This window comes from Heptranchias perlo, chromosome 25 (genome assembly GCF_035084215.1).
Source record: "Heptranchias perlo isolate sHepPer1 chromosome 25, sHepPer1.hap1, whole genome shotgun sequence".
Classification (NCBI taxonomy): Eukaryota; Metazoa; Chordata; class Chondrichthyes; order Hexanchiformes; family Hexanchidae; genus Heptranchias; species Heptranchias perlo.
In genome coordinates, this window is record NC_090349.1 from 4712152 (window position 1) to 4725738 (window position 13587).

The window sequence follows — 13587 nt, forward strand, 5'->3', positions numbered from 1 at the left end:
TGATGGTCTGTTTACACTGGGACCTGATGGTCTGTTTACACTGGGTCCTGATGGTCTGTTTACACTGGGATCTGATGGTCTGTTTACACTGGGACCTGATGGTCTGTTTACACTGGGACCTGATGGTCTGTTTACACTGGGACCTGATGGTCTGTTTACACTGGGACCTGATGGTCTGTTTACACTGGAATCTGATGGTCTGTTTACACTGGGATCTGATGGTCTGTTTACACTGGGACCTGATGGTCTGTTTACACTGGGACCTGATGGTCTGTATACACTGGGACCTGATGGTTTGTTTACACTGGGACCTGATGGTCTGTTTACACTGGGACCTGATGGTCTGTTTACACTGGGATCTGATGGTCTGTTTACACTGGGATCTGATGGTTTGTTTACACTGGGACCTGATGGTCTGTTTACACTGGGACCTGATTGTCTGTTTACACTGGGACCTGATGGTCTGTTTACACTGCGATCTGATGGTCTGCTTGCACTGGAATCTGATGGTCTGTTTACACTGGGACCTGATGGTCTGTTTACACTGGGACCTGATGGTCTGTTTACACTGGGATCTGATGGTCTGTTTACACTGGGATCTGATGGTCTGTTTACACTGGGACCTGATGGTCTGTTTACACTGGGATCTGATGGTCTGTTTACACTGGGATCTGATGGTTTGTTTACACTGGGACCTGATGGTCTGTTTACACTGGGACCTGATTGTCTGTTTACACTGGGACCTGATGGTCTGTTTACACTGCGATCTGATGGTCTGCTTGCACTGGAATCTGATGGTCTGTTTACACTGGGACCTGATGGTCTGTTTACACTGGGACCTGATGGTCTGTTTACACTGGGATCTGATGGTCTGTTTACGCTGGTATCTGATGGTCTGTTTACACTGGGGCCTGATGGTCTCTTTACACTGGGATCTGATGGACTGTTTACACTGGGATCTGATGGTCTGCTTGCACTGGAATCTGATGGTCTGTTTACACTGGGACCTGATGGTCTGTTTACACTGGGAACTGATGGTCCGTTTACACTGGGACCTGATGGTCTGTTTACACTGGGATCTGATGGTCTGTTTACACTGGGACCTGATGGTCCGTTTACACTGGGATCTGATGGTCTGTTTACACTGGGACATGATGGTCCGTTTACACTGGGATCTGATGGTCTGTTTACACTGGGACCTGATGGTCCGTTTACACTGGGATCTGATGGTCTGTTTACACTGGGACCTGATGGTCCGTTTACACTGGGACCTGATGGTCTGTTTACACTGGGACCTGTTGGTCCGTTTACACTGGGATCCGATGGTCTGTTTACACTGGGACCTGATGGTCTGTTTACACTGGGACCTGATGGTCTGTTTACACTGGGACCTGATGGTCTGTTTACACTGGGACCTCATGGTCTGTTTACACTGGGACCTGATGGTTTGTTTACACTGGGATCTGATGGTCTGTTTACACTGGGATCTGATGGTCTGTTTACACTGGGATCTGATGTTTTGTTTACACTGGGACCTGATGGTTTGTTTACACTGGGATCTGATGGTCTGTTTACACTGGGATCTGATGGTTTGTTTACACTGGGACCTGATGGTTTGTTTACACTGGGATCTGATGGATTGTTTACACTGGGATCTGATGGTTTGTTTACACTGGGATCTGATGGTTTGTTTACACTGGGATCTGATGGTTTGTTTACACTCGGATCTGATGGTCTGTTTACACTGGGATCTGATGGTCTGTTTACACTGGGACCTGATGGTTTGTTTACACTGGGATCTGATGGTTTGTTTACACTGAGATCTGATGGTCTGTTTACACTGGGATCTGATGGTCTGTTTACACTGGGATCTGATGGTCTGTTTACACTGGGACCTGATGGTCTGTTTACACTGGGACCTGATTGTCTGTTTACACTGGGATCTGATGGTCTGTTTACACTGGGACCTGATGGTCTGTTTACACTGGAATCTGATGGTCTGTTTACACTGGAATCTGATGGTCTGTTTACACTGGGACCTGATGGTCTGTTTACACTGGGACCTGATGGTCTGTATACACTGGGACCTGATGGTTTGTTTACACTGGGACCTGATGGTCTGTTTACACTGGGACCTGATGGTCTGTTTACACTGGGATCTGATGGTCTGTTTACACTGGGATCTGATGGTTTGTTTACACTGGGACCTGATGGTCTGTTTACACTGGGACCTGATTGTCTGTTTACACTGGGACCTGATGGTCTGTTTACACTGCGATCTGATGGTCTGCTTGCACTGGAATCTGATGGTCTGTTTACACTGGGACCTGATGGTCTGTTTACACTGGGACCTGATGGTCTGTTTACACTGGGATCTGATGGTCTGTTTACACTGGGATCTGATGGTTTGTTTACAATGGGACCTGATTGTCTGTTTACACTGGGACCTGATGGTCTGTTTACACTGCGATCTGATGGTCTGCTTGCACTGGAATCTGATGGTCTGTTCACACTGGGACCTGATGGTCTGTTTACACTGGGATCTGATGGTCTGTTTGCACTTGGATCTGATGGTCTGTTTACACTGGGGCCTGATGGTCTGTTTACACTGGGATCTGATGGACTGTTTACACTGGGATCTGATGGTCTGCTTGCACTGGAATCTGATGGTCTGTTTACACTGGGACCTGATGGTCTGCTTGCAATGGAATCTGATGGTCTGTTTACACTGGGACCTGATGGTCTGTTTACACTGGGATCTGATGGTCTGTTTACACTGGGACCTGATGGTCCGTTTACACTGGGATCTGATGGTCTGTTTACACTGGGACCTGATGGTCCGTTTACACTGGGATCTGATGGTCTGTTTACACTGGGAACTGATGGTCCTTTTACACTGGGATCTGATGGTCTGTTTACACTGGGACCTGATGGTCCGTTTACACTGGGATCTGATGGTCTGTTTACACTGGGACATGATGGTCTGTTTACACTGGGACCTGATGGTCTGTTTACACTGGGATCTGATGGTCTGCTTGCAATGGAATCTGATGGTTTGTTTACACTGCGATCTTATGGTCTGTTTACACTGGGACCTGATGGTCTGTTTACACTGGGACCTGATGGTCTGCTTGCACTGGAATCTGATGGTTTGTTTACACTGGGAACTGATGGTCTGTTTACACTGGGACCTGATGGTCTGTTTGCACTGGGACCTGATGGTTTGTTTACACTGGGATATGATGGTCTGTTTACACTGGGATCTGATGGTCTGTTTACACTGGGATCTGATGGTCTGTTTGCACTGGGACCTGATGGTCTGTTTACACTGGGATCTGATGGTCTGTTTACACTGGGATCTGAAGGTCTGTTTACACTGGGATCTGATGGTCTGTTTACACTGGGACCTGATGCTCTGTTTACACTCGATCTGATGGTCTGTTTACACTGCGATCTGATGGTCTGCTTGCACTGGAATCTGATGGTCTGTTTACACTGGGACCTGATGGTCTGTTTACACTGGGACCTGATGGTCTGTTTACACTGGGATCTGATGGTCTGTTTACACTGGGATCTGATGGTCTGTTTACACTGGGATCTGATGTTTTGTTTACACTGGGACCTGATGGTTTGTTTACACTGGGATCTGATGGTCTGTTTACACTGGGATCTGATGGTTTGTTTACACTGGGACCTGATGGTTTGTTTACACTGGGATCTGATGGTTTGTTTACACTGGGATCTGATGGTTTGTTTACACTGGGATCTGATGGTTTGTTTACACTGGGATCTGATGGTTTGTTTACACTCGGATCTGATGGTCTGTTTACACTGGGATCTGATGGTCTGTTTACACTGGGACCTGATGGTTTGTTTACACTGGGATCTGATGGTTTGTTTACACTGAGATCTGATGGTCTGTTTACACTGGGATCTGATGGTCTGTTTACACTGGGATCTGATGGTCTGTTTACACTGGGACCTGATGGTCTGTTTACACTGGGACCTGATGGTCTGTTTACACTGTGATCTGATAGTCTGTTTACACTGGGACCTGATGGTCTGTTTACACTGGAATCTGATGGTCTGTTTACACTGGGATCTGATGGTCTGTTTACACTGGGACCTGATGGTCTGTTTACACTGGGACCTGATGGTCTGTATACACTGGGACCTGATGGTTTGTTTACACTGGGACCTGATGGTCTGTTTACACTGGGACCTGATGGTCTGTTTACACTGGGATCTGATGGTCTGTTTACACTGGGATCTGATGGTTTGTTTACACTGGGACCTGATGGTCTGTTTACACTGGGACCTGATTGTCTGTTTACACTGGGACCTGATGGTCTGTTTACACTGCGATCTGATGGTCTGCTTGCACTGGAATCTGATGGTCTGTTTACACTGGGACCTGATGGTCTGTTTACACTGGGACCTGATGGTCTGTTTACACTGGGATCTGATGGTCTGTTTACACTGGGATCTGATGGTTTGTTTACAATGGGACCTGATGGTCTGTTTACACTGGGATCTGATGGTCTGTTTACACTTGGATCTGATGGTCTGTTTACACTGGGATCTGATGGTCTGTTTACACTGGGATCTGATGGTCTGTTTGCACTGGGACCTGATGGTCTGTTTACACTGGGATCTGATGGTCTGTTTACACTGGGATCTGAAGGTCTGTTTACACTGGGATCTGATGGTCTGTTTACACTGGGACCTGATGCTCTGTTTACACTCGATCTGATGGTCTGTTTACACTGCGATCTGATGGTCTGCTTGCACTGGAATCTGATGGTCTGTTTACACTGGGACCTGATGGTCTGTTTACACTGGGACCTGATGGTCTGTATACACTGGGACCTGATGGTTTGTTTACACTGGGACCTGATGGTCTGTTTACACTGGGACCTGATGGTCTGTTTACACTGGGATCTGATGGTCTGTTTACACTGGGATCTGATGGTTTGTTTACACTGGGACCTGATGGTCTGTTTACACTGGGACCTGATTGTCTGTTTACACTGGGACCTGATGGTCTGTTTACACTGCGATCTGATGGTCTGCTTGCACTGGAATCTGATGGTCTGTTTACACTGGGACCTGATGGTCTGTTTACACTGGGACCTGATGGTCTGTTTACACTGGGATCTGATGGTCTGTTTACACTGGGATCTGATGGTCTGTTTACACTGGGACCTGATGGTCTGTTTACACTGGGATCTGATGGTCTGTTTACACTGGGATCTGATGGTTTGTTTACACTGGGACCTGATGGTCTGTTTACACTGGGACCTGATTGTCTGTTTACACTGGGACCTGATGGTCTGTTTACACTGCGATCTGATGGTCTGCTTGCACTGGAATCTGATGGTCTGTTTACACTGGGACCTGATGGTCTGTTTACACTGGGACCTGATGGTCTGTTTACACTGGGATCTGATGGTCTGTTTACACTGGTATCTGATGGTCTGTTTACACTGGGGCCTGATGGTCTCTTTACACTGGGATCTGATGGACTGTTTACACTGGGATCTGATGGTCTGCTTGCACTGGAATCTGATGGTCTGTTTACACTGGGACCTGATGGTCTGTTTACACTGGGAACTGATGGTCCGTTTACACTGGGACCTGATGGTCTGTTTACACTGGGATCTGATGGTCTGTTTACACTGGGACCTGATGGTCCGTTTACACTGGGATCTGATGGTCTGTTTACACTGGGACATGATGGTCCGTTTACACTGGGATCTGATGGTCTGTTTACACTGGGACCTGATGGTCCGTTTACACTGGGATCTGATGGTCTGTTTACACTGGGATCTGATGGTCTGTTTACACTGGGACCTGATGGTCTGTTTACACTGGGACCTGATGGTCTGTATACACTGGGACCTGATGGTTTGTTTACACTGGGACCTGATGGTCTGTTTACACTGGGACCTGATGGTCCGTTTACACTGGGACCTGATGGTCTGTTTACACTGGGACCTGATGGTCCGTTTACACTGGGATCCGATGGTCTGTTTACACTGGGACCTGATGGTCTGTTTACACTGGGACCTGATGGTCTGTTTACACTGGGACCTGATGGTCTGTTTACACTGGGACCTCATGGTCTGTTTACACTGGGACCTGATGGTTTGTTTACACTGGGATCTGATGGTCTGTTTACACTGGGATCTGATGGTCTGTTTACACTGGGATCTGATGTTTTGTTTACACTGGGACCTGATGGTTTGTTTACACTGGGATCTGATGGTCTGTTTACACTGGGATCTGATGGTTTGTTTACACTGGGACCTGATGGTTTGTTTACACTGGGATCTGATGGATTGTTTACACTGGGATCTGATGGTTTGTTTACACTGGGATCTGATGGTTTGTTTACACTGGGATCTGATGGTTTGTTTACACTCGGATCTGATGGTCTGTTTACACTGGGATCTGATGGTCTGTTTACACTGGGACCTGATGGTTTGTTTACACTGGGATCTGATGGTTTGTTTACACTGAGATCTGATGGTCTGTTTACACTGGGATCTGATGGTCTGTTTACACTAGGATCTGATGGTCTGTTTACACTGGGACCTGATGGTCTGTTTACACTGGGACCTGATTGTCTGTTTACACTGGGATCTGATGGTCTGTTTACACTGGGACCTGATGGTCTGTTTACACTGGAATCTGATGGTCTGTTTACACTGGAATCTGATGGTCTGTTTACACTGGGACCTGATGGTCTGTTTACACTGGGACCTGATGGTCTGTATACACTGGGACCTGATGGTTTGTTTACACTGGGACCTGATGGTCTGTTTACACTGGGACCTGATTGTCTGTTTACACTGGGATCTGATGGTCTGTTTACACTGGGATCTGATGGTTTGTTTACACTGGGACCTGATGGTCTGTTTACACTGGGACCTGATTGTCTGTTTACACTGGGACCTGATGGTCTGTTTACACTGCGATCTGATGGTCTGCTTGCACTGGAATCTGATGGTCTGTTTACACTGGGACCTGATGGTCTGTTTACACTGGGACCTGATGGTCTGTTTACACTGGGATCTGATGGTCTGTTTACACTGGGATCTGATGGTTTGTTTACAATGGGACCTGATTGTCTGTTTACACTGGGACCTGATGGTCTGTTTACACTGCGATCTGATGGTCTGCTTGCACTGGAATCTGATGGTCTGTTCACACTGGGACCTGATGGTCTGTTTACACTGGGATCTGATGGTCTGTTTGCACTTGGATCTGATGGTCTGTTTACACTGGGGCCTGATGGTCTGTTTACACTGGGATCTGATGGACTGTTTACACTGGGATCTGATGGTCTGCTTGCACTGGAATCTGATGGTCTGTTTACACTGGGACCTGATGGTCTGCTTGCAATGGAATCTGATGGTCTGTTTACACTGGGACCTGATGGTCTGTTTACACTGGGATCTGATGGTCTGTTGACACTGGGACCTGATGGTCCGTTTACACTGGGATCTGATGGTCTGTTTACACTGGGACCTGATGGTCCGTTTACACTGGGATCTGATGGTCTGTTTACACTGGGAACTGATGGTCCTTTTACACTGGGATCTGATGGTCTGTTTACACTGGGACCTGATGGTCCGTTTACACTGGGATCTGATGGTCTGTTTACACTGGGACATGATGGTCTGTTTACACTGGGACCTGATGGTCTGTTTACACTGGGATCTGATGGTCTGCTTGCAATGGAATCTGATGGTTTGTTTACACTGCGATCTTATGGTCTGTTTACACTGGGACCTGATGGTCTGTTTACACTGGGACCTGATGGTCTGCTTGCACTGGAATCTGATGGTTTGTTTACACTGGGAACTGATGGTCTGTTTACACTGGGACCTGATGGTCTGTTTGCACTGGGACCTGATGGTTTGTTTACACTGGGATATGATGGTCTGTTTACACTGGGATCTGATGGTCTGTTTACACTGGGATCTGATGGTCTGTTTGCACTGGGACCTGATGGTCTGTTTACACTGGGATCTGATGGTCTGTTTACACTGGGATCTGAAGGTCTGTTTACACTGGGATCTGATGGTCTGTTTACACTGGGACCTGATGCTCTGTTTACACTCGATCTGATGGTCTGTTTACACTGCGATCTGATGGTCTGCTTGCACTGGAATCTGATGGTCTGTTTACACTGGGACCTGATGGTCTGTTTACACTGGGACCTGATGGTCTGTTTACACTGGGATCTGATGGTCTGTTTACACTGGGATCTGATGGTCTGTTTACACTGGGATCTGATGTTTTGTTTACACTGGGACCTGATGGTTTGTTTACACTGGGATCTGATGGTCTGTTTACACTGGGATCTGATGGTTTGTTTACACTGGGACCTGATGGTTTGTTTACACTGGGATCTGATGGTTTGTTTACACTGGGATCTGATGGTTTGTTTACACTGGGATCTGATGGTTTGTTTACACTGGGATCTGATGGTTTGTTTACACTCGGATCTGATGGTCTGTTTACACTGGGATCTGATGGTCTGTTTACACTGGGACCTGATGGTTTGTTTACACTGGGATCTGATGGTTTGTTTACACTGAGATCTGATGGTCTGTTTACACTGGCATCTGATGGTCTGTTTACACTGGGATCTGATGGTCTGTTTACACTGGGACCTGATGGTCTGTTTACACTGGGACCTGATGGTCTGTTTACACTGTGATCTGATAGTCTGTTTACACTGGGACCTGATGGTCTGTTTACACTGGAATCTGATGGTCTGTTTACACTGGGATCTGATGGTCTGTTTACACTGGGACCTGATGGTCTGTTTACACTGGGACCTGATGGTCTGTATACACTGGGACCTGATGGTTTGTTTACACTGGGACCTGATGGTCTGTTTACACTGGGACCTGATGGTCTGTTTACACTGGGATCTGATGGTCTGTTTACACTGGGATCTGATGGTTTGTTTACACTGGGACCTGATGGTCTGTTTACACTGGGACCTGATTGTCTGTTTACACTGGGACCTGATGGTCTGTTTACACTGCGATCTGATGGTCTGCTTGCACTGGAATCTGATGGTCTGTTTACACTGGGACCTGATGGTCTGTTTACACTGGGACCTGATGGTCTGTTTACACTGGGATCTGATGGTCTGTTTACACTGGGATCTGATGGTTTGTTTACAATGGGACCTGATGGTCTGTTTACACTGGGATCTGATGGTCTGTTTACACTTGGATCTGATGGTCTGTTTACACTGGGATCTGATGGTCTGTTTACACTGGGATCTGATGGTCTGTTTGCACTGGGACCTGATGGTCTGTTTACACTGGGATCTGATGGTCTGTTTACACTGGGATCTGAAGGTCTGTTTACACTGGGATCTGATGGTCTGTTTACACTGGGACCTGATGCTCTGTTTACACTCGATCTGATGGTCTGTTTACACTGCGATCTGCTGGTCTGCTTGCACTGGAATCTGATGGTCTGTTTACACTGGGACCTGATGGTCTGTTTACACTGGGACCTGATGGTCTGATACACTGTGATCTGATGGTCTGTTTACACTGGGATCTGATGGTCTGTTTACACTGGGATCTGATGTTTTGTTTACACTGGGACCTGATGGTTTGTTTACACTGGGATCTGATGGTCTGTTTACACTGGGATCTGATGGTTTGTTTACACTGGGACCTGATGGTTTGTTTACACTGGGATCTGATGGATTGTTTACACTGGGATCTGATGGTTTGTTTACACTGGGATCTGATGGTTTGTTTACACTGGGATCTGATGGTTTGTTTACACTCGGATCTGATGGTCTGTTTACACTGGGATCTGATGGTCTGTTTACACTGGGACCTGATGGTTTGTTTACACTGGGATCTGATGGTTTGTTTACACTGAGATCTGATGGTCTGTTTACACTGGGATCTGATGGTCTGTTTACACTGGGATCTGATGGTCTGTTTACACTGGGACCTGATGGTCTGTTTACACTGGGACCTGATGGTCTGTTTACACTGTGATCTGATGGTCTGTTTACACTGGGACCTGATGGTCTGTTTACACTGGAATCTGATGGTCTGTTTACACTGGGATCTGATGGTCTGTTTACACTGGGACCTGATGGTCTGTTTACACTGGGACCTGATGGTCTGTATACACTGGGACCTGATGGTTTGTTTACACTGGGACCTGATGGTCTGTTTACACTGGGACCTGATGGTCTGTTTACACTGGGACCTGATGGTCTGTTTACACTGTGATCTGATGGTCTGTTTACACTGCGATCTGATGGTCTGCTTGCACTGGAATCTGATGGTCTGTTTACACTGGGACCTGATGGTCTGTTTACACTGGGACCTGATGGTCTGTTTACACTGGGATCTGATGGTCTGTTTACACTGGGATCTGATGGTTTGTTTACAATGGGACCTGATGGTCTGTTTACACTGGGATCTGATGGTCTGTTTACACTTGGATCTGATGGTCTGTTTACACTGGGGCCTGATGGTCTGTTTACACTGGGATCTGATGGACTGTTTACACTGGGATCTGATGGTCTGCTTGCACTGGAATCTGATGGTCTGTTTACACTGGGACCTGATGGTCTGCTTGCAATGGAATCTGATGGTCTGTTTACACTGGGACCTGATGGTCTGTTTACACTGGGATCTGATGGTCTGTTTACACTGGGACCTGATGGTCCGTTTACACTGGGATCTGATGGTCTGTTTACACTGGGACCTGATGGTCCTTTTACACTGGGATCTGATGGTCTGTTTACACTGGGACCTGATGGTCCGTTTACACTGGGATCTGATGGTCTGTTTACACTGGGACATGATGGTCTGTTTACACTGGGACCTGATGGTCTGTTTACACTGGGATCTGATGGTCTGCTTGCAATGGAATCTGATGGTTTGTTTACACTGCGATCTTATGGTCTGTTTACACTGGGACCTGATGGTCTGTTTACACTGGGACCTGATGGTCTGCTTGCACTGGAATCTGATGGTTTGTTTACACTGGGAACTGATGGTCTGTTTACACTGGGACCTGATGGTCTGTTTGCACTGGGACCTGATGGTTTGTTTACACTGGGATATGATGGTCTGTTTACACTGGGATCTGATGGTCTGTTTACACTGGGATCTGATGGTCTGTTTGCACTGGGACCTGATGGTCTGTTTACACTGGGATCTGATGGTCTGTTTACACTGGGATCTGAAGGTCTGTTTACACTGGGATCTGATGGTCTGTTTACACTGGGACCTGATGCTCTGTTTACACTCGATCTGATGGTCTGTTTACACTGCGATCTGATGGTCTGCTTGCACTGGAATCTGATGGTCTGTTTACACTGGGACCTGATGGTCTGTTTGCACTGGGACCTGATGGTCTGTTTACACTGGGATCTGATGGTCTGTTTACACTGGGATCTGATGGTCTGTTTACACTGGGACCTGATGTTCTGTTTACACTGGGATCTGATGGTCTGTTTACACTGGGATCTGATGGTTTGTTTACACTGGGACCTGATGGTCTGTTTACACTGGGACCTGATTGTCTGTTTACACTGGGACCTGATGGTCTGTTTACACTGCGATCTGATGGTCTGCTTGCACTGGAATCTGATGGTCTGTTTACACTGGGACCTGATGGTCTGTTTACACTGGGACCTGATGGTCTGTTTACACTGGGATCTGATGGTCTGTTTACACTGGGATCTGATGGCTTGTTTACAATGGGACCTGATGGTCTGTTTACACTGGGACCTGATGGTCTGTTTACACTGGGATCTGATGGTCTGTTTACACTGGTATCTGATGGTCTGTTTGCACTGGGGCCTGATGGTCTGTTTACACTGGGATCTGATGGACTGTTTACACTGGGATCTGATGGTCTGCTTGCACTGGAATCTGATGGTCTGTTTACACTGGGACCTGATGGTCTGTTTACACTGGGAACTGATGGTCCGTTTACACTGGGACCTGATGGTCTGTTTACACTGGGATCTGATGGTCTGTTTACACTGGGACCTGATGGTCCGTTTACACTGGGATCTGATGGTCTGTTTACACTGGGACCTGATGGTCCGTTTACACTGTGATCTGATGGTCTGTTTACACTGGGACCTGATGGTCCGTTTACACTGGGATCTGATGGTCTGTTTACACTGGGACCTGATGGTCCGTTTACACTGGGACCTGATGGTCTGTTTACACTGGGACCTGATGGTCCGTTTACACTGGGATCTGATGGTCTGTTTACACTGGGACCTGATGGTCTGTTTACACTGGGACCTGATGGTCTGTTTACACTGGGACCTGATGGTCTGTTTACACTGGGACCTCATGGTCTGTTTACACTGGGACCTGATGGTTTGTTTACACTGGGATCTGATGGTCTGTTTACACTGGGATCTGATGGTCTGTTTACACTGGGATCTGATGTTTTGTTTACACTGGGACCTGATGGTTTGTTTACACTGGGATCTGATGGTCTGTTTACACTGGGATCTGATGGTTTGTTTACACTGGGACCTGATGGTTTGTTTACACTGGGATCTGATGGATTGTTTACACTGGTATCTGATGGTTTGTTTACACTGGGATCTGATGGTTTGTTTACACTGGGATCTGATGGTTTGTTTACACTCGGATCTGATGGTCTGTTTACACTGGGATCTGATGGTCTGTTTACACTGGGACCTGATGGTTTGTTTACACTGGGATCTGATGGTTTGTTTACACTGAGATCTGATGGTCTGTTTACACTGGGATCTGATGGTCTGTTTACACTGGGATCTGATGGTCTGTTTACACTGGGACCTGATGGTCTGTTTACACTGGGACCTGATGGTCTGTTTACACTGGGATCTGATGGTCTGTTTACACTGGGACCTGATGGTCTGTTTACACTGGAATCTGATGGTCTGTTTACACTGGGATCTGATGGTCTGTTTACACTGGGACCTGATGGTCTGTTTACACTGGGACCTGATGGTCTGTATACACTGGGACCTGATGGTTTGTTTACACTGGGACCTGATGGTCTGTTTACACTGGGACCTGATGGTCTGTTTACACTGGGATCTGATGGTCTGTTTATACTGGGATCTGATGGTTTGTTTACACTGGGACCTGATGGTCTGTTTACACTGGGACCTGATTGTCTGTTTACACTGGGACCTGATGGTCTGTTTACACTGCGATCTGATGGTCTGTTTACACTGGGATCTGATGGCTTGTTTACAATGGGACCTGATGGTCTGTTTACACTGGGACCTGATGGTCTGTTTACACTGGGATCTGATGGTCTGTTTACACTGGTATCTGATGGTCTGTTTGCACTGGGGCCTGATGGTCTGTTTACACTGGGATCTGATGGACTGTTTACACTGGGATCTGATGGTCTGCTTGCACTGGAATCTGATGGTCTGTTTACACTGGGACCTGATGGTCTGTTTACACTGGGAACTGATGGTCCGTTTACACTGGGACCTGATGGTCTGTTTACACTGGGATCTGATGGTCTGTTTACACTGGGACCTGATGGTCC